Below are 23,424 nucleotides of genomic sequence, written 5' to 3' on the forward strand. Positions count from 1 at the left end.
TCCATAAACGTGATAGATTTTATATTTGTGTGCATTTATCTTATAAAACTAGAGTGTTATAGAAGAAAGGTTCGATTGAATAATAAGTAAAAAATAAATAAGTAAATATTGAACAACATCACCTACATTACTCTGATCCCAATGTAAATAGCTACAGCACTTGTGACACAACACAACACTAACACCCATATCCAAGACGACATAGAAAACTAATGAACTTTTTCTACACCGAATCGTACGGGAATCGAACCCGAGACCTCGGAGTGGCGTACACATGAAAACCAGTGTACACACTGTACCACGTAGGTCGTAAAATAATAATGATATTATCATAATATTAATGATATGTATTCAATTTGTGATGATATTTATGCATTAAGTTAGAAAAGGGGGTAATTTCAGTAGAAAGCTTCCCGAACATATGTGCTTGGTGCTTGAATGGGCAAAGTTTTATGAAAATATAGGTTTGAATCGATCCTCTCAAGTATTTCTAAGGCGAAGTCCCCGGCACTAAGGCAATACATTAAAGTGCCTTTGCAACTTGAAATTTCGAGAAAAGTATGTCAGATGCGTCCTTTTAGGCTATATATGCTTGGGAAATGGAAACTGTTCGGATAAACTTAAATATACCCTTTATTCCTTGAATAAAATATACGCCTCATAATTTCTAAAATCATTAAATACTTAATATCTTAAATAGAATCGTTTATATGCCTGTGGGATATTTTCAAATTTGACGTAAATCGTCCCATCCGTTGCAGTAATCAACCAGTAGAATATTGTCACATTAAATATTAAAAAGCAAAGAAAATAAAGAAACCTCAAAAAGTATCGCATTAAGTAAATTAAAGTTATTCAGTCTCGTGAACAAGACATTCGTAGATAAAATCGAAATATCGAGCTTCACCGAACAAAAATAAAAAACATGGTAAATATCCCGAAATGAATAACTTTAATGATAAAAATAACCATGTTCATTTAAAATCTTATTAAGTAAATTGTTTGATATCTATTAAATTAACTGAACGAGGGCATATAAGGTATAAAAGGTACTAACATCATGGTACGCTTGTCGTCCTTTTTTTGGATATTCCGATGTACCATCACACCGGCAAGTCCCACATACACTTCACTCTGAACTGGGATCGATTTAGGCGTTTTTATAGCGAGAAAAGAACGATATACATACCACCTCAATTCCGAGCATAATCAATTATTATAACAAAAATAGGTGATGAAGTGAGTCGTGTACACGTAATGGATGTGTAAATGTATATTTGTAATCAACGTCTCAACCAATAACCAATCATGTGTAAATAGGCAAACGTTTTTTAGCTCACCGGTTATAATACGAATTAAAACTACAAAACAGTGGGTATAACTTATTATTCTATAAAAAAAATTAACAATTATCACAATAATCATTCAACATGAAACAAATTATTGAATAAAAAAAAATACGTATTTGTTATTCCGATTACGGTTTTAATAATCAGCCGCTAAAGAGTGATCAGCGATTGTTTCGCAACTAATTTGCAAGTGTAATCGATGAGAAATTACCCCGATTGTTAACATCGCGTAAATATGTAATAAATTGTAATCAAGCGGTTTTTATTCGGTCAACGTTACAAGCGGAAGCGATAGCGGAAATCGTCGCTTTTTTAGTTAGGTAAATGTACCTTAATATGTTTATCATGATATTATCAACCTTGTACCAACCTTGAGAACTAAGGTGTTATATCCCTTGTGCTAATAGTAACCTTGGCTCACACTCTTAAAACTGAAACTCAACAATACCTATTGACAGTAGACCCAGACAGAATAACACAGAGAAAAATAAATTTGAGATTGAAATTTCAATTGCTTCAATTTTTCAATTGCTTGTTGCCTAAGACATGACAAAAACACCCTAAAACACGACCGCGGGTGAAAACTAGTGTGATTGAAATGTGAAAAAAAAGTTACGTTGTGAAGTAAATGCTTCTCGCACAAGACTTGTACCAAAGTATCAGTTAAACAATCAATAATTAAGTGTCGGTTGTCATGCAAGTTGAAATGCATTGTTCTTAGCAACGGTTGCTAGGCGGCTGCGATAAGTACGCCCAGTTTAACAAGAAACGATTCCTTTGGCTCATGGATGGTAGAAATCTACGAGGCGTATATAAGAAGTCACTTGTCACTCGTGCCTTTAACACTGGACAACTACTATACTTAGTATTGCTTTTCCACGGTAGACTTAGTAACCTACCCGGATGATTTTTCACTTAAAATATATACGTAGGTACATATATTCATTAAATACATTTAATTAATCATACTGGATGATAACAACAACCGTCTGTAAATTTTTCCCACTGCTGGGTTAAGGCCTCTCCCTTTGAGGAGAAAATTTGGAACATATTCCATCACGCTGTTCCAATGCATGTTGGTAAAATACACATGTGGCAGGATTTTTATGAAATTTTTTGATTTGATTGATTTTTTATGAAAGGTTTCCTCACGATTCATTCACCGCCGAGCACGAGATAAATTATAAACACAAATTAAGCACATATATATGGTGGTGCTTGCCTGAAGATCCACATTCTAACAACTAGGCCATCTCGCCTCAATTATAATTAGCAAAAATACTATTCTTCCGTTTTATCTAAATATTTACAATTAGGAGGAAGTTGAGTTGATCACATACAATTAAATTTTAATACAGGAAGTCTGAAAAACCATAAAAACTCTAAGTATTTTTATGTCGTAGTTGTAATGACTTTTAACAGGTGATTTATTATTTGGCAAAGTTACAAATATACGCAAAGGCTTGTTATAAAAACGAACTAAACCCCAGAGCGAATCCGACTGCATACATGTTTTGTTGAGTCCGTTCGTGATACTCAATCAAGTGATATATTATATATACATATACATATAATATATCACTTGCATTGATGCATATACATGCAACTCTAATTACACGGTAATCATTTAATATGATCTCAGCACAATTATGACAAGTGACAATTATGACCGATATCGGCCAAGGTCATTTCCAAGAAAGACCAACTACGCAAGCACAGGCTCTCTCTCATAATGTGACTATACGGAAAGAATCACTCACACACATTACTTGGTGGTAGGGCTTTGTGCAAGCCCGTCTGGGTATGTACCACCCACTCATCAGTTATTCTACCGCCAAATAACAGTACTCAGTGAGCCACAAGCACAAGGGACATAACATCTTAGTTCCCAAGGTTGGTGGTATGATGTAAGGAATAGTTAATATTTCTTACAGCTTCATTGCCTATGGGTGATGGTGACCACTAACCATCAGGTGGCCTATACACTCGTCCGCCTACCTATACCATAAAAAAACACACACACGCGTATTCAGCTTTCAAACCCTCGATCGCTTCAACCCTGATTTTAAGCTCATGGAATCTACGACATTATTTTTATCCCCTAGATCAATGAAAATTATAAATAAATGAATAATCATCGAATTACTAAATATATATATGTAATAGGTATTTTTCCATCATTCCACATTTGACATTCCACAATATTTAGAGTCCTAAACCAAGCAACGGAAAATGAAACGTCAGTTACTTTACAAAATGAATACAAAATGCCTAACATTGAGCCACAATGGCTTATTTTTCGTAGCGAAAAACAACATTGATCATTTTCACGGGCGCGGTATAAATTTTATTGCATAAACATTTGTTAAAGTTTTCTTATTTCCGCTCGTGTGTTCGTATTCTGTTCCGAGTGAAATTACCGTCCGCGTTTTATTTATGGCCGTAACTTCGGGAACAAAAGTAATTACTAAAAGCAAACTTGTATAAACACACTATACATGTTAGTGTGCGTAGTTTTGTTCAGAGGTAGTGTTTTCAACATGTTCTTCGGATACATTATTCAAATTTACTGCCTCGTTGGTTCTGTCGTGAGGTACTGTTTCGGGATCCTGGGTTCAAACCATCATCGGGGATGAAAGTAAAACTATTGGATGTTTTTGTCGACAATTCTGAGTACAGCGTGATTCTAGAAGTGAGCATATAAAGCTTTAGTCCTGCACCTGAATTATTTCTGATGGCATCGGATTTGCCGTATCATTGGATTATGGGAGTAATAGAATAGAGAATGCATCTGTGTTTGAGTACATACTCGCACACAGTAATATCACTTAGGTAGTTGTCTGATCTCCCATCAGATTGCCATCGCGACCGAAATCAGTAAGGCGATTACGATTCCAATTATTGAAAAAATAATGTATTGAAAGAAATCTTGTATTTCCAGAATCAATGGAAATGTTAAGGACGTTGTTAAACGATTCCTAATACATTTCAATTATTTTATTCACTTGTATATGAGTTCAAGTAATAGTTACTTGACGGCGTAATACACACCAGTATTATTTTCGTCCACTTTATAACGAAAACTGACGAAAGTGAATGTGTACTTGACAGTATGTAATTTAGCTAATATTTTAATGTTTAACTATAATGTTAATGTACTTTATTGTACACCAGACACATAAAATACAGAATTTTTAGGACTAAACACACAAAAAAAGACAAAATTAAAACTATAATATACTTATGGCTCATAGCTATTTAGACTCTTCCCGACAACCCGAATACACAAGATGTTCAAAAAAATGAAAAAACTTCGAATTAAATATCTTATGTCAGAACTGTTACATCGTTATTCGCTACTGACCTTAGATGTTAAAGAGATAAATACATAAAACCAAAATCTAAATTCGAGGAACCTCTTTGGTCGAGAAGAGTGTACACCGGTTTTTATCTGTATGCCACTGTGATCCTGGGTTCGATTGCCGGGAGTCAATGTAGAAAAATAGTATTAGTTTTCAATGTTGTCTTGGGTCTGTGTGTTTGTGGTACCGTCGTTAATTCTGATTTTCTACAATACAAGTGCTTTAGCTACTCACATTGAGTTCAGAGTAATATATGTGATGTTGTCCAATATTTATTTATTACATTAGTTTATACATAATAATAAAAAATAGAACAACATTATTCCACTTCGCTTTTTCATATTCACTTTATTTTACCCTCAAAGTTCTGATAACAATTTCGCTGACTTTCAAATCGCCGTATTTTCGGGAATCCTTCAAGATTATTCAAGATCTCATTATATATTTCAATTGAAGATCAAAATTGTTTATTTGCCTTTTCTCTTTTCGTTGGTATAAGCTGTATTCATTTTCAACCGACTTCCAAAAGGAGGAGGTTATCAATTCGTCTGTATTTTTTTTTTTTTTTTTTTTTTTTTTTTTTTTTTTTTATGTTTGTTACCTCATAACTTTTCACTGGGTGGACCGATTTTGATAATTTTTTTTTTGTTTGAAAGGTAGTGCTTCCCGTGGGGTCCCATTTTTTTTATTTTTTTTTCCGATGATGGTATCTATGTGAAAACGACATAAGTCTTAAATTTGCATTATGTATATGCGCGACAAATAGGTGAATAACTGAAAATCACGTTAACCAATTTTGATAATTCTTTTTTTATTATAAAATATATACTTCAAGGGTAATTTGGTGAAAGTTTGGTAAGGTTCTGAGCACAGGATCCATGACAAAGTAACGGAACGGAAGGGAACGGAACAATTCTGAGGAGCACGTTAGCGATACTCGGTCGAATCTTTTATTTATAGGTTATTTGGATATTTGAGTCACCTTCCGTAATGTGGTTATGTTTATGTAATTATCATAGTCGAATATTATAATCAACTAGCTACCCACCCCGGCTTCGCACGGGTGCAATACTGATACTAAATATACTACAGAATTTGTTTATATACGACATCACATCGCAAACTTCTAAAATTATCAGTGTTTCTTTACTATATTGTTCATGTGTAATTTACACAAACATTCCCCTTGAATCACACTATCTTTTAAAAAAAACCGCATCAAAATCCGTTGCGTAGATTTAAAGATACAGGGACAGAGAAAGCGACTTTGTTTTATACTATGTAGTGATGGAACTCCTATACGGCTCGCAGTTAGGGTGCGATATGGGGCAGAATTTCTTACTATCTTTAATCAAATTTTGTGTATGTGATGTGATGTCATATGATGTACGAAATATAGTTGGTCTTTTTCAAAGTTTTTTTGCTGAGTTCGATTACAGCTCTTTCGAGGGATCCTTGTAGTTTACGCCGCGTGACGTATTAAATCCGCATTTTCGAAAGTCTTTTTTTGCTTTATTCGCAAGTTTCCTTTGAAATTGTCCTCGAAGTAGTTTCTGACTCATATAAACGGAACGTTTAATCTATCCATATTAAAAATAATTGGTTAGTCAACATCAGCTTCACTTAAAATCAAAAAATAAATAAAATTTTAACAAAAAGAAAAACCGACTTCAAACAAAACACTATTTTAAAACAAACGAATATGCACGAAAAAGTAATAAAAATAATTGCGTATTCAACATATTTTTTAGAGTCTTCCTAAGTTAAATGAAATGAAAAATATTAGACTACTTAAAAGTCGATTAACGATTATATCATGTAGTTATAATTATTGTTATATTTGGAGTCGGTGTCAGCCAATAAAACCCTACAGTATATCTATCAAAAAACAATACGAGAATACTTTAACAAATATGTTTTTTACAAATTACCTTTTACACAATAATATACTGGATCAATCAAGGGGCTCGTATCGCTTCTTTCTTTTGATTGTTGGGGCAAGGGCACCGAGGCTGACACCGGCTCCAAATATACCAATAACTATAACTACATGATATAATCGTTAATCGACTTTTAAGTAGTCTAATATTTTTCATTTCATTTAACTTAGGAAGACTCTAAAAAATATGTTGAATACGCAATTATTTTTATTACTTTTTCGTGCATATTCGTTTGTTTTAAAATAGTGTTTTGTTTGAAGTCGGTTTTTCTTTTTGTTAAAATTTTATTTATTATCCTACTAATATTTAAGCATTCTATGTATATACGAGTACATGTGTTAACAGGGCTTTATTTTTACTTATTTCCTAAGCCTGACATCATTTGACAAATGGTGAATCGTTGCAAGCGTCTTGATCGCCCGCTGGTTACAAGCTATGACGTCATAAATCAATATGGCGCTCTTGGCCAGTAGATAAGGATATTGGAAAATAATATTTTTAACCCCTAAAACTTTTTGTTTGGTTTTATCTCTTTTGTTTTTTAATATTGTCCAAATGCATATACTAAATCCTGTCTTAGAAGTAATTATTCCAGTACGTTTCCTCACAATATGTTTTTACTGGATAACAAGTGAGCAAATAAATTAAGCATAAGACAACAAAACAACAAAATCTTAGCGGTTCTTGGGCAGTTTCGAACGGCCAATTTATTTAAGATTCAAGCACACATAACACAACATACACTTCCGTAATGATAGTCAAAAATCTACCATCTGTTCGGAAATTAACACCAAGAGGAATCGGCAAAAGAAACTCAGCCGGATATATTACTTATCATTTAATTTTCACAATCATAGATTTGATATTTTCATGTACAATAATATTAAACATATTTTCGTTAATTGAAACAGTCTGAAGGCATGCAATCAACTAAACTGACTGGTTTCAATAACCGCAGTCAATATCAAGGGATACCGGCCAACAACGCAGGGCACATACAAGTATGGTGGTAGGGCTCTGTGCAAGCCCGTCTGGGTAGGTATCACCCACTCACCAGTTATTCTACCGCCAAATAACAGTAATCAGTATTGTTGTGTTCCGGTTTGAAGGGTGAGTGAGCCAGTGTAACTACAGGCACAAGGGACATATCATCTTAGTTCCCAAGGTTGGTGGCACATTGACTATGTAAGGAATAGTTAATATTTCTTACATCGTCATTGTCTACGGGTGATGGTGACCGCTTACCATCAGGTGGCCCATATGCTCGACCGCCAACCTATTCCATAAAAACAACAACAAAAAAAAAACAAACAAAATGTACACAAGCACAGCTGTACTCTATTCCCACACAATTATAATCCGATAGAACTTCAAATCCAACACGAACGAAAGAGTTCGGGCCCAGGACAACGGCTTCAAGTGCTTTCCGAGGCACGAGAGCGTCCATACTTCCAATTACCAGACACCTATCACTGAAAGGTTTTCAATGGACCATCAATCAACCAAGACGTTACACTGTGAAGCCGTGAGTAAAAGAATAGTATGTACAGGAAATAATATAGTTCTCAGGAAATACAAAAAACAACTAAACTTCTAAACCATCGAGCATGCGAACGAAACTTATAATCTTGAATACAATAGATTTAAAAACAACGCATTCGACCTGTCGCATTAAGATAATAAGAAAAATTTAATTGAATTGAAGTGAGTAAAAATTGTACGAGTTTTTATGGCGTTCCCATAAAAATAGAGCCATAAATATTACTAGCTTCAACTATGACATACAGTTCAGGAACACGCGATGGTTTTTGTTATTCGACTTGTAAAAACATAATTTATGTATATCCAGACTTAAGGAAATATTGTAAAGGCGTTTCGTATCAGATATGTTCCCAGGTATTATAGTTTAAAGGTTACGTGCTTACAATTTTCTTCTTAAATTAATTTAAGGCTCTATTTATAAACAATTCTTAAGAGAAAAGACTTGGCAGCATTGCAATTCAAATGAGTGCCTAAATATCACATAAAACTAAAATATATTAAACAAGTGGTTGCCTGCGGCTTCGCTTGCTTTTTAGGGGTTTGGTTGTTACGCGTTAAGCAAAAATGGCCTATGTCCTCCATACAAAATTTAATTAAATTAGCTTCAGGGGTTTGGTAGTGAAAAAAGCGACAGACAGACAGAGTTACACATATATATGTGACTCTGAAAGTAAAGCATATGTATAAAACACTAAACGTTGCATATTGAAATAAATGTGTTAAAGTTAATAACAAAATCAGCTCACGGCAAAAAGACCCTTCGGAACCCAAGTAGGGCACGAAAAACAACTGTTTCTGTTTACAAAATTAAAATGTTCATGGATAGTTTAGCATGCAATTTGCTCCGGTTAATTAGCGCGGTAATGTTTGTCCTTTAGTCGACATTTCGTTCACGATTTCGCTGAGAAAATAATTACAAAGAAAAGTTTATTACACAATTAATTATAGCTGCTAATAAATCTGATATTTTATTGTACGTTTTAATTTAATTACTAGAGGCTTTTATTAGAAAGCGTACACAAAGGAAACGTAAATTTACTGCCAAAGATAGCCTACAGCTGGCCTTTTAAAATATTTATTCAAAAAGATTATACTGTTTTAGCTCTGATGCGTCTTGATCACACACATTCTGTGCCACGCCATGCCATAGCCACAAAATTTTCACCAAGCTCGAGATGAATTTTTAAACCCAAATCAAGCTCATGAATATTCAGTAATGCTTTTGCGGTTTTGAACTTACGAATTATAGCTACTGCATTTAATTAACTTTGGATTTTATAAAAAAATATTATGTGTGAAATATAAAAAGTGCAAAATATGTAATTAAAAAACGGATGTGATGAATGTAACTAATGTGTTTGTGTTTTATCAGGGTCGTGTTCCTTGTAGCGTTTAGCAAGTGATTTATTGATATTTTTATGTAACTTTATTACAGTTTAAAAACCATGCTTTTGTCATTATGACACATTACCCGAATATCCGGTTTTTCGAAAAAAAAAAACAATGAACGCAACTCGAAGCGCTGTGATAATAATCAATTTTGTAATTAATGTGCTCATAGCGTTTGCACCTCGCTCTTTGTTTTTTTTTATAGGTTGTGATTTGTAATTACTTATTATTTATGAAATTTCTGAGTCGAGATGGCCCAGTGGTTAGAACGCGTGCATCTTAACCGATGATTGCGGATTCAAACCCAGGCAAGCACCGCTGATTCATGTGCTTAATTTGTCTTTATAATTCATCTCGTGCTCAGCGGTGAAGGAAAACATCGTGAGGAAACCAAATACACATAATACATGAAATACACATGTGGCATAATTTCTATGAAATAATTTCATAGAAATTATGCCACATGTGTATTCCACCAACCCGCATTGGAACAGCGTGGTGGAATATGTTCCAAACCTTCTCCTCAAAGGGAGAGGAGGCCTTAAGCCCAACAGTGGGAATTTATAGGCTGTTGTTGTTGTTGTTGTATGAAATTAATGTATTAAATTATTGTAAAATTAATTATGTACTACTTGGTTCTGTAAAATTTATGATATATAATAAAAAAGCCCATGGAAAGGCCACATTTTGAGTTTGAGTTGGAGTCTAATTTCTTAATTAATATCGATGGTGAAGTTTTCCGATTTCCTTGATCTTGGCTTTGCCTAAAGATGTTGGATCACTGTGCATTTTCTACGGTATTTTTCACGGGGAATGTTTCGAGTATTTGTTTGCATTGCCCGGCTGATGAATTTCACCTTCGGTCATACTCTTTCCGTGCTTTTTGTATGTTATTTTACATACTAAAATATCTTATCAATTATATTTTAATGCGAATTATGATTGATTTATTTACAGAAACTAAAAATTTGTAAACCGTATATGAATTACCTGAAACCTTGCCTCAAGAATAGTTCTCGAGTCTCTACTACAGTTCAGATTATTTAGTAAACATATATTGTGACGTAACAATAAGTAATATTTGTTAAAAACTTGCCAAAGTCTCAGATCGTAAATAATATGGATGCTTAATATTCTATTCAATTTTTTTAGTTCCATAAAATAAAAACTGAATAGAATTAAAAAGCATAACACACTTTCATATTTATACGAGCCTTTATATTGTTTTATAAATTTTATAACAATATAAATTAACATGATCAAATAGATAGTTTTATTGGTGGGACCGATAAATTAAATTTGCCAAGCCAGTTGGCCAGCACAAAGGCTGCGAAGGAAAGCGTCCAGCGAACTGTGTCGCCTCCGCGCGTTTCCATTGCAGCAAAGCACGGCGCTTTAAATATTAAAACACGAACTTCTCCTTTTTTAGACGGTACTGTAACAGTACAAATTTTTGGAGATACAAAATTTGAGTTTTAAAAACATGTTTCTTGTGTCGTGTATGGGTATATCGTTAAGTTAATAATCATAATTTTATCGGCGATTAACCCTTTTAAGCTAAGGCTTTGGGATGCTACTAAGAATGTTATAATAGAAAACTTATCCTATTATCAAATGCCCAAAACAAAAAAAATATTTTTCTCACTCGCAAAAATCAAAAAAATCACAATCAAAATATGACTATTTTAGGCTTTTACAAGCACTTTAAAATCTATTTTTGATTTAACAAACTATACTAAGTTAAGCTACCACCAGTTTGGAACGCAGATTCTACCGAGAAGAATCAGCAACAAAATCACTTTCTCTTTTACAACACTTGAAAATACAAAGTCATTTTAATTAAATATAATTATAATATGGAAAATATCCTGCATGGAAATCAACACGCAAAATGGTAATAACCGCTATACGCTATCCTGATACAAATGTCTTATAAAATTTATTATGATTATTGCCAATCAGAACATGATAGGCATCTATCATGTTCTGATATTTCACGCTAGAGGAATCTGATCCTACAGTGTCTACAGCTAAAGGATATATTAATTTATAAGAAAATATAAATTTGTATATGTCACCTGATTGTTTATCTAAGCATTATTTTAATATTAGTAAATACACATTGAAAATAAACAATTATCTTACAGAAGGAATCTCTTCTCATAAAAATCACATTAAAAAAAACAGCGCAATAAAACTGTTAAAGAATTCTCACCTTTATTTCTTTAGTTGTAAGTGTCATGTATGCATGCAATCAGAATGTTCTTATGGTAAATTCGTTTAATAATTGTATCGTATATAGCACAATGGAAACACACTCGGATCTTTATCACATAACAAATGAACGCTTGTCCCTATAAACTGATAGTGGCTATTGTATATACTTCTTTTCGGGTCGTAATGGCCCCAGGGCCCCTGTCCACGAGTACGAGTACGAATAAAGCACCTGGAAACCTTTGTTCTATGGACATTAGGCTAATAAAATTAACTTTAAATGACATACCAGAAATACCGGATGTGTAATGGAATACAAAAACAATAATAATTAAATTATTTTCCATTGACCGGATTGCAATTTCTAGCCCGGAATTCGATTCTGTAAGTATTGACCGTATGAATTAGTGTGTATACATAGGTGTAATAATAATACTAACAGCCTATAAATTTCCCACTGTTGGATTAAGGCCTCCTCTGCATTTGAGGAAAAGGTTAGAGCATATTCCACCACGCTGCTCTAATGAGGCTTGGTGGATTCGCATTTGGCAGAATTTCGTTGAAATGAGACACATACAGGTTTTACTTCACGGACGAGCTCTAGATGAATTATGAACAAAATTAAAATGAAAACTCAAACCCATGCAAGCACCACTGGCTTTTGGCATCGATTAAGATATACGCTCTCTAACCACTGGACCATCTTGACTTCTCGATCCCGTGCTCTCGACAACTCCACTAGCTCACTCGCCCATTCAAAATCAACTTTCTCAGGATTATATTGAAGACAACTTAAATTAAAATAAATATAATTATAAGCCATAAAATCAATTCTTTTATATTGTATTATTGAGATTTAAATGTAAAATATACGAAGTATAAACTAATTATAATGATTGCTACGGAACTCACAATCATAAAAAGATATACAATAGATTTTTAATATACCGGCGTAACCCGTTTAACGAGTACAAAATTTTTTAATAGTCAATTTATTTTTCTACCTCAAAGGAGCCATAAATTGAAGAGCGAGACGGATAACCCGATCCCATTAGAGTAAAAGAGACGCATATATCCTGGAACCGCGCTGTAACAATGGACGACGATTTATGACCTTTCCGTTGCTATTGTTTTTAAAATTTACGTATATTAACGTTATTTATACCGTATGTTTGTTTGTGATGCAAATACGAGACAATATTTTCTGTTTTATTGTCACGAAAATAGGAAGAGAGGTAACTTTGAATTCGTTAGTGTCTCTGATTGTATGTCCAAAGCTATATAATCATACATGTATTGATGTATGTCACTTGGGTTCAGTAGTTAAGTTGCGTTCAATATTTCTGAAACATAAGTTAAGAATTTATAATGAAGATATACAATATTTTTTATACTATAGGTTTGCGGACGAGCATATGGGTCACCTGATGGTAAGCGGTCACCACCGCCTACAGACATTGGCGCTGTTAGAAATATTAACCATTCCTTACATCCCCAATGCGCCACCGACCTTGGGAACTAAGATGTTATGTCCCTTGTGCCTGTAGTAACACTGGCTCACTGATCCTTCAAACCGGAACACAACAGTACTAAGTACTGTTGTTTGGCGGTAGAATATCTTATAAATGAGTGGTATCTGCCCAGACGGGCTTTGCACAAAGCCCTACTGCCACGTAAATTTCTTTGACGAGGCAGACGAGGCAGAACTCCAACACAAATAAACTTTGAAATAATGAATATATTATTATCATGTTCAGCAATTACGGTAATACATCGTAAACCTATTAGACCAGAGTACTCGAAGGGTACTCGTCTTAGCATTAAATTTAATAGAGCACAACAAACGACTACTTGGCCAAATAATATAGGTATAAGGTGGAAACATCAAGTTTTACGATAATTATCCCTTATCTACTACGCGCTTAGAGTACTTACACATGGAATTATAAACGCAACGACTTTTAAACTTATAGTCATTATATCTCAGAAAGCTGAGGTTTTTTATCATTGAAAAATTACAAGTCTAAAGACAGTGGGTTGATTAAAAATGTCAAAGGGGCAAATATGAGGTGGCTGAAAACCTCCAGGGGTGGGCAAAAGCAGGCCGGGGTTAATTGGAATTGAATAATATATAGATACCTTCTCAGTTCATTATCTACCATTTTTGGTTATTTTTGGTCAGAGGAAATAATAGATTTTACTTTTATGAATACCAGTGGATATATAAAGGTGTGAAAACTAAAGTATTACTCACATATACGTTCACAATTTTAATAAGCAGTTAACAGGATTGAACTAGGTTTCGTGCAGCCTGACGACACCCTCGTCACGGCGATTGGGCGGGACTTCCGGGAGGCGGCTCGCCTCGCCGAAGTCGGAACGGCTCTCACCGTGGACCGCATGGAAATGCTGGGCTTGAGGGTCTCCATATCCAAAACGGAGGCCCTCCTCTTCCACGGTCCACGGAAAGGACCCCCACGAGGTGCGAATATCACCGTCCACGGGACGGTGATCAAGGTGCAGGCCCAGATGAAGTATCTGGGCCTGATCCTGGACGGTCGATGGAGCTTCGGGCAGCATTTTATCCAACTCGGCCCGAGGCTCATCAACGCCGCTGCCGCTCTTGGTCGCCTCCTTCCGAATGTGGGGGGGCCGGGGTCACTATGCCGGCGTCTCTATTCCGGCGTAGTGAGGTCGATGGCGCTTTACGGTGCCCCGATCTGGATAGATGCCCTCACCACTAAAAATCGGGCCCTGCTGCGCAAGCCGCAGAGGGTCATAGCGGTGAGAGGCATCAGAGGGTACCGTACGGTGTCGTGGACTGCGGCGACACTTCTCGCGGGCGATCCGCCCTGGGAGCTCCAGGCGGAGGTGCTCGCGGAGGTGTACCGGTTCCGGGTTGAGGCCAGGGACCGCGGCGAATGTCCAGGGTCGGCGGAGATCGGGCGGATCAGGGCTCTAGCCCAGCAAGCCCTGATCGTCCGATGGCAGGAAGATCTGGGGTCACCCACGGCGGGCCTAGCGACAGTGGAGGCGATCCGTCCCCACTTGAGTCGCTGGGTCGAGAGGAAGTACGGCACACTGTCGTACAGAATGACGCAGGTACTTACTGGACACGGATGCTTCGGTAAGTACCTGCACGGGATAGCGCGGCGGGAGGAGTCACCCTGCTGCCACGAGTGTGGTGCGCCAGTGGATTCGGCGTACCACACCCTGTATGAGTGTGCTGCGTGGGGGCCCCAGAGGCACACCCTTGCGGCGACTATGGGCGGAGACCTTTCGCTGCCGAGCATCATCAACGCCATGCTCGGTAGCGAGATGTGCTGGTCAGAGATGCGCTCCTTCTGCGAAAGTGTCATGTCGCAGAAGGAAGCCGCGGAGCGGGAGCGGGAAGAGAGTGCCGCCGCTGACTCGCTCCGCAGAAGACGACCGGGGAGGAGGAAAAGGCGCTACGCGCACCTTCTCCCACCGCCTCAATAGGCGCCGCAGGGACTAGGGGGGTCCCAGTACCCCGGGAATCACCCCTAGGTGTTAGAGGCCCGCATAGGTGGGCCGACCGTCAGGGCGTCACGGTAGCATGCGTAAGCGATCCCGTGGCGTCCATCGAAAGACGGAGAGGGTACCGCTGGTTTTTTAGTGGGTAAACCCGGCGTACTTCGGCGCACTCGGCGTCCAGGGCTCCGGGGAGTCCCACACACCCCCCCACTTTCCATCAAGTGGGGGAAGCGCATAATGCGTTTTTCCAGCGAGAAAAAAAAAAAAAAAAAAAAAAAAAGGTTTCGTGCAGCCTTAATCCCTATTAGCAACATTGTCCATTGATGCTATTATAATGGATAATACTAGTTGCAGAATTATTGAAATTCTTAAAATACTTCCTTAAAGATCTTTATCTCCTTGAGTCTTTTATAGTTGATAATACAAATAAGATATACATGCAACATCGGCTTATCAGTGAATCTATACAAAATACTGCAATATTATTGAATGTAGCTAATAATATTTTTTATATACAAACTTATTTTTATTTTGATGGTAAGTAATACTTTGTAATCGAAAATGACATCACAAAAACTGTTTTACTATCAATAATACCATTAAGAAATGATGATGATAATAATGATATGATAATCATCGGTCCTCAGGCACAGTGTTGTGGCAATTTACGCAAGACGGGAGGTAGGAGCTGGATGCAAGTAGCCGGAGAGAGACCACAGTGGCATCCACTAGGAGAGGCCTTTGTCTAGCTGTGGACAAAAATTGGGCTGATAATGATGATGAATCATTACCATTACCATTCTTCATAAGTTGAACATATTAATAATGATGACGGACCCGCAAAAATACTACGCATTAATACATCCTCTCAATAAAAATACCAATAAAACCGTAACGATTTTCTGTGTCGTGTGATAACACCCTAAATAATTTTGGTAAGGTCGTAAAGGAAGAGGAGCGAGGCAAAACGTCTTAAGATAGATATTAGTACCAACTGTTTATTACTTTCTTATCTCGGCCATAAATCTTAAGATGTGGGTCCTATCACATCGCTCCATTAAGCCTGTGTGCCATCAGTGGAGAATTATACTCTTAAATCCTGCTAAACGACATTGGTGGTCGAAGGTGTACTTGGAAACCATTCAATTAACAAGATTTCATCATGCATGTTTGGGATCGTTATGTGGTACGCTGAAGCCATTGTATTATAATATTTGAATCACTTAATAATAATCCAAAGCCATGAAGAGGATTGGAAATAGATGGCTGGGCTGTGGACGTCATGAGAAGTGCTAGAAGAGAGTAACAAGAGATTGAGATTATAGGTTGGTAATCTACCCAGGAATATATATGATTCTTATTCATAAAAACATGAATACAAATCCAAGCGAAACAAACGAGGTTGATGTTTTTTTTTATAAGATAGATAGGTCGGTCAAATAGGCCACCCAATGGTAAGTCACCATAGCCCTACGACATGGGAGCAGTGCAACATATTACCCAATCCTTACTAATTAATCCTGCCGTAAAGTACAATATAGCGTATCTACAGTTAGAAAAAAATAACAAGGTATCATTATAAAACAGACTTCATTAAATATGCTTGTGGTACAGGCTTTATAATTAGACATATGATATCATTAAAAAAGACATTTAGAAAGTAAAAAGAAATGTCAACTTTTATCTTTCACATCTACATACAATAAACATCTTATCTGTCTCGACTTTGCACGTATCATATAATGTTAAATAATAATATAAATAGTTCTTTGTAATCTAAAATTAAACTCATTCCGATTTTACTTTGTACTGAGAGTACAGAACTAGAAAATGAAGCACAAAGCCCATACAAAGTACACGTATTGCTAAAATGCGAATCATCATTCAATATAGAAGCGTTACCTTCTGTTAAAATATGAAGCCCAAGAAGAATTGGTGAAAGATAGAAATGGTTTCTTTTATCTTATAAAAAGTACATTCGTTTTGATATTTATTTCAAACATTTGCATAAAGTAAAAGTAAAGTAACAGCCTGTACTTGTCTCACAGCTGGTCTAAGGCCTGTTTGGAGGAGAAGATTGGAAGCTTATTTGTCAACGCTGCTTCAATGTCGGTAAGTGATAGTTAGTCCCTCGCGGTATTAAAACCCAGAGTAATCACATGAAAATTTAGTAGTTTTGTCTGGATCTGAATCCTCAGTCATCGGTTAAGATGCACGCGTTCTAACCACTTGGCAATGTCAGTAAGATATATAAATTGTATGTAGTATAAACAAACACATCCAGCATCTAATGTGAATATGACTGCTATGATATGTTTATCCCAACGTTTAATGATTAACTTATCTGGGTCAGGCCATTAGCTCCAAACGGATACTCTCATCTGCTTCGTATCATTACAAGATGTTACGGACGTTTAATTTATTAAAATCTAGACTAAGAGCTATTTCCCACGACTCTGACTCAAGCTGTGCACATATATAATTAATTTTTTTTATAATGTCATGTCACCAGATACATATATTTTTTTAGAAATTTTTGACGTACATCCGATTCATGTTAATAGATAAGATTGTTTTTTTTTCGTATAGACGGTCGCAGAAGTGTTCCAACTGGTGATGGTAATAAATGATCACCACTCTCACAAGATCAACATGTCATTGCATCACCAATATACCATGAATCCTGGGAACTAATATGTTATGTCTATTGTACCAACTATTGTGCCTGTAGTAACACTGGCTCACTTATCCTTCAAACTGGTTTTTACCAGTTTTGAATACATATGTTGAGTTGGTATAGTATAGTTGGTTTGGTGGCAACCAAGCACCCATATACAAAAGTATCAATCAATTAACTTTGTTCCCATATGTTATGAAATACAATATGAAGATATCCTTAATAACTATCGTTAAAGTAATTTTAACTTTTGGGCAAAATAATTAAAATAAAAACTAATTTAAAAGTAGAAATGTTAGACTTAAAAATAGAAATAATTTTTTAATTACAATTCTTACGTAAAATAAAAACAATAATAATAATTACAAGTGAAGTATCGTTAGAATTATTAAAATTGTATTTGTGTATTTTGTGATTTGGAGTGCGACACATTCCGCTCGATCCCCGAAAACGTATACACCAATGTCATAACTATACCTGTATTAAGTTCTTTATTCGGTGTGACGAGAACAAAGTCAAGTAATTCAGTCAGCCAGTCGTACTTCGTTAAAATCCTTTACTCCGTAATGATATAATAAAAGACTCTTTTGAATGCAATCCACGAATCGCTAAGTGACCTCTTATCTCTGAGCGGTCAGCAAATGGCTGTCATTAGGGGCTCGATAACAATCTACCGTCTCTTTCCGACTTACGTAATTTGTAACTAAGTGAAAGGGAGAGGATTAATTAAAGTTTTTGATGCGAAAAGTCATTGCTTTGTCGTTAAGTGCAGCATTTTGACCTATATAGCTAGTTATCTTGGCTTGGTATTGTGTTACTACAGGAAGGTTTGTTTTACGCTTCTAACTAAAATCTTTAGTAAATTTTGACCAACTTCAAAAAATAGGGAGTTCATCAATTCTTTTTTTTTACCAATTTGACGTTTATTAGTTCAGATCTTTATCAGTAATGAAATAAGAAAAATGTTGTTTTTTTCTTTCGAAATCCCTCACTAAAAAACGATTAACGTTGAGAACGAAAGTGAGATTTATTGTGGCAACACACAGTTAACTAATGCATGTATACAAAAAACATTAATAATTGACTCAACCAATACTCTTAAATTATAATCAATAATTAAAATAAAAACATATAAATGGACATACATAAAAAATTCATTCCAATGTACATATATATTGTATAAAATATATTTCAAATGTATTTCGTTTAATTTAATCATGGTGTTTCAAAATATATGCAAACCAACACAGCACGGGTAAATCAGCTGTGCCGCCGGTAACCATAGCGACGCCAAAACGTTACGCTCTGATTAGTACCAACAATACGTTTGTAATTTAACATAACATACTATTAGTTATGTTAGTAATTAATTCATATCATAAAAGCTTTTATTACGACATTATACAACTTATCGTTTTTGAAATTTTAATCTTTTATGATTTCTATTGTTTATAATATATACTAATGTCGTAAATTTTTATTTGTGTTAATTGTTATTTTATCTTCTGTCAAGCTGACAGGAAACAATGAATCAACGTGATATTTTATCATAGAAATAAATATAATAGGTTTCAAAGTGACACAACACTTTTTTTGACGGAAATTATGAAAGTGAAGCCGCTGGTAAACCCTAGTACATTCAACTCGAGTTATTTAAAAATTATGTGTTATAAACTTGTCATTCTAAATTTAAAAATATTTTTTTTATTTAAAATATTAAGGCTCGTATGATTAAATAATTATCATCATTAGATTTCGATGGGTGGATAAATTAATGATTGTATTTCATCGATAATGAATTAACGATGAAAACTTCTTGATATTACCCTTGATTTCTAATTTAAAGACTTTCATAATATACAATCGTGAAAATGGAACCTATGATTTTATTTAAAGGTTACAAATAAAAGATTCACTTTAAGATATTTTTTTCAGCTCATAAATAGCTTTGTACATCTGTAAGGGGATATATATTACAGATACAAGTGGAATAAACCATTTTAACAGGCAATGTAGTGGAACGGGACTCATAGTCTCATACAAGATTTATAACGCCGCGTTTAGGAGCGTAGCATTACGTTGCGCAACTAAAGTTCAAAACCTTTGGAAATGTCGGTTTGCGCCCTACATAGTAAAGGTCCTCTAAGCCGTTACTGCCTTAATTTTTATTTCGTGACTACCAAAAGTTACAGTTTAGACAAATTAATTTGATTGCAATAAAACAACTGAGTGCCGCAATGCAATTTGTTGATAAATAAAACGTGGTCGATCTGGATCGAGCCCGCTTAGCTATAAAATATATTTATTTTGTACATTATAATAATTTCAGCTCATTACAAACTTTGATTGACATTTCAAATCATATGGAGAACGGTTTTTTTATTTACTAATATTACAAATGCAAGTTTTAATGGATGGTTAAATCATTAATTAAGGTATATTATTCATCACAAGATTCTATGGATGACAAAAAACTTGTTGGACGACTTGTCGACTTTCAAGCAGGATATATTATTATATATATCAAATCAAATAAAAAAAACTTTAAAATGAAGCTACCACTGGTTCGGAGAGTAGATTCTACCGAAAAGCACCGGCAAGAAAAACTGTAGTTACTCTTTTTTAACATTTAAAAAATACAAAGTCATGTTAGTTAAATACAATTATTTAAATTAATATATCCTGTGTGGAAGTCAACAGGTAACTCCACGCTTTTATCATCTATAAAATCTTGTATCGAATAATATGCTTTTTCTAGCAATAATTATTGTTATATAATTGTATTTAACTAAAATAACTTTGTTCCGAACCGGTGGTTTCTTTACTAAATATACCTAGTGTGTGTGTTGTGTAGTGCTTGAGCCTACCCGAATAAAGTATATTTTGATTTTAATTTTCACTCACCAAAACACTAAACAGATCTGAATGAAATTTTCTTCAGAGACATTTCGCCGTCTGAAAGAAATAGGTTATCTTTTATCGCTAAGAACAACTATCATATAAAAAATTGGGATATACATTAATATTGCGTATTTATATCCAAAAGTTGGTTTTTATTATTTCCCAAGTGAGATTCGATGTGAAACTTTACAGAAACGCGCCTCAGTTTCTTTATAGATTCAATTTATACATTTCAATTTGGAATATCTAATTTAGCTTCAAGTGAAAGTGGCTTCGTTCACTCTAATTACAAGTTTTGAGATTCTCTAAAGTGATTGATTCCTGTTAATAGTAAAATCGTAATGGCCTCTGTATTTCCAATATTATTTAGAAGATGAGGATGATAATTTAAACATTAGATTTTATTTTTTATGATATAGTAATGAGGGAATCCCATAGACAACGGCACTTTTAGAAATATTAACCATTCCTTACATCGCTTATACAAAAACTCTGATAAGTAACAGCCTGTAATTTCTCACTGCTGAGATAAGGCCTCCTCTCCATTAAGGAGAGGGTTTTGAACATATTCCACCACGCTGTTCCAATACACGTTGGTGGAATGCACATGTGGCAGAATTTCGATGAAATTAGACACATGCAGGTTTCCTCACGATGTTTTCCTTCACCGCCTAACACGAGATGAATTAGAACACTAGTTGAGCACATATATCTAGTGGTCCTTACCTGAGTTTGAACCCGCAATCATCGGTTAAGATGCACGCGTTCTAACCACTGGGCCATCTCAGCTCAAAAAAACTCTGGTAGCTAAGATGCTATGTCCCTTGTACCTGTGATTACACTGGCTTAATCACCCTTCAAACCGAAACAGACTTACACTAAGTGTCTGTATGGCGGCTTGATCAGAGTCTTACCACAGAAACAGCCTGTTTAATTTCCACTACTGAGTTAAGGTCTCCTCTTCCTTTAAAGGTTTGGAGCATATTCTACCACGCTGCTCTAATGCGCATAATAATGTTTATTTGTTGTTGAATTGTGTTTTATATTGTTCTACAAAATATATTTAGATTAAATATCCTAAGTTCCTATTATTAATATTGTAAATGCAAAAGTGAGTATCTTTGTTGCAATTTTTCTCCTTACTTTTCAGCCGATCATCATGAAATCTTGCCTGTCTGCGATGTCATAGGTACTCGACGACGTCCATTATATATTAAATAAGATTCTAAAACCCAAAACATAATGGTTTTTAGTCCACCTGTTCTTCCCAGTATGTCTTCCATATCATGAATGTTACTTAAGACTGTTTACTCTTGCAACAGTTAAGCTTTGACGCGCCAAAGGCTATTATACCATCATATATGACATATCTATGTAAAGTAAAAAGTAAAGTAACAGCCTGTAAATTTCCCACTGCTGAGATAAGGCCTCCTCTTCCATTAAGGAGAGGGTTTGGAACGTATTCCACCACGCTGTTCCAATGCGGGTTGGTGGAATGCACATGTGGCAGAATTTCGATGAAATTAGACACATGCAGGTTTCCTCACGATGTTTTCCTTCACCGCCGAGCATGAGATGAATTATAAACACAATTAAGCACATATATATAGTGGTGCTTGCCTGGGTTTGAACCCGCAATCATCGGTTAAGATGCACGCGTTCTAACCACTGGGCCATCTCAGCTCTCATATCTATGTATATGTGTAAATAATTATATATTATTTGCATAATAAGGCTTTTAATATAGTTTAGTTATTCTTACTGAAAGCTATTTCTTACTTCATCATATCGTATTCACAATAATAGTGTCATGTTCTGATCCCAAAGGATCAAGAACTTTTCGAGAAATATTATGCTTGAAAAATGTGTTATAATGATTTTATTATTAAGCTCCTTATATAACTAAGGCAAACTGCGAAGGCAAACGATAATGTATATTAAATATTATCAGGGTTGAATCAAAAATACTTTATAACTGTCCAAAGTCTACACGAACGATGTTACGGGCGTGACTGGCTTAAGAATATTATAAAAACGAAATGCATTAAAACGCGACCCATTGATATTTGCGAATTCGTGTCTGCTCGACCCGAGTGTCGCCGAAAGGCGTTCGCTTATAAAGTATAATAATGGTGGGTTTGTGTAAGCTTTCAGCGCTCACTAATCGGCTAATCTACAATAATGGTTCGTTGCTAAATGCCCCACGGCTGGGCTAATGCTCATTTTTGTCATGAGGTATTAAGTTTTTGCATCGTCACACTAGGTATATATAACTCAGTCTAAGATTGCCCGGGTTTGAACGCACAATTTCCAACCAAATTCAACTATCAAAATTATTCAAATTCAATATAAAATCGTCAATAACATTAGTTTGTTAAAGGATACTATAGAACTAATGACTTCTTAGAAGAAATACCTTCGTAAAAATTACTTCGTCATACATGTTAAAAAAATTATAAATAATATAAAAAGAAGATCCGGCTGATTTTCTTTCATCTCAGGTCTGAGACGTGTCTTTGCGAACTAACGGTAGATTTCTTGCAAATCAATAAGTG

The sequence above is a fragment of the Vanessa cardui genome, chromosome 17, assembly GCF_905220365.1.
Source record: "Vanessa cardui chromosome 17, ilVanCard2.1, whole genome shotgun sequence".
NCBI lineage: Eukaryota > Metazoa > Arthropoda > Insecta > Lepidoptera > Nymphalidae > Vanessa > Vanessa cardui.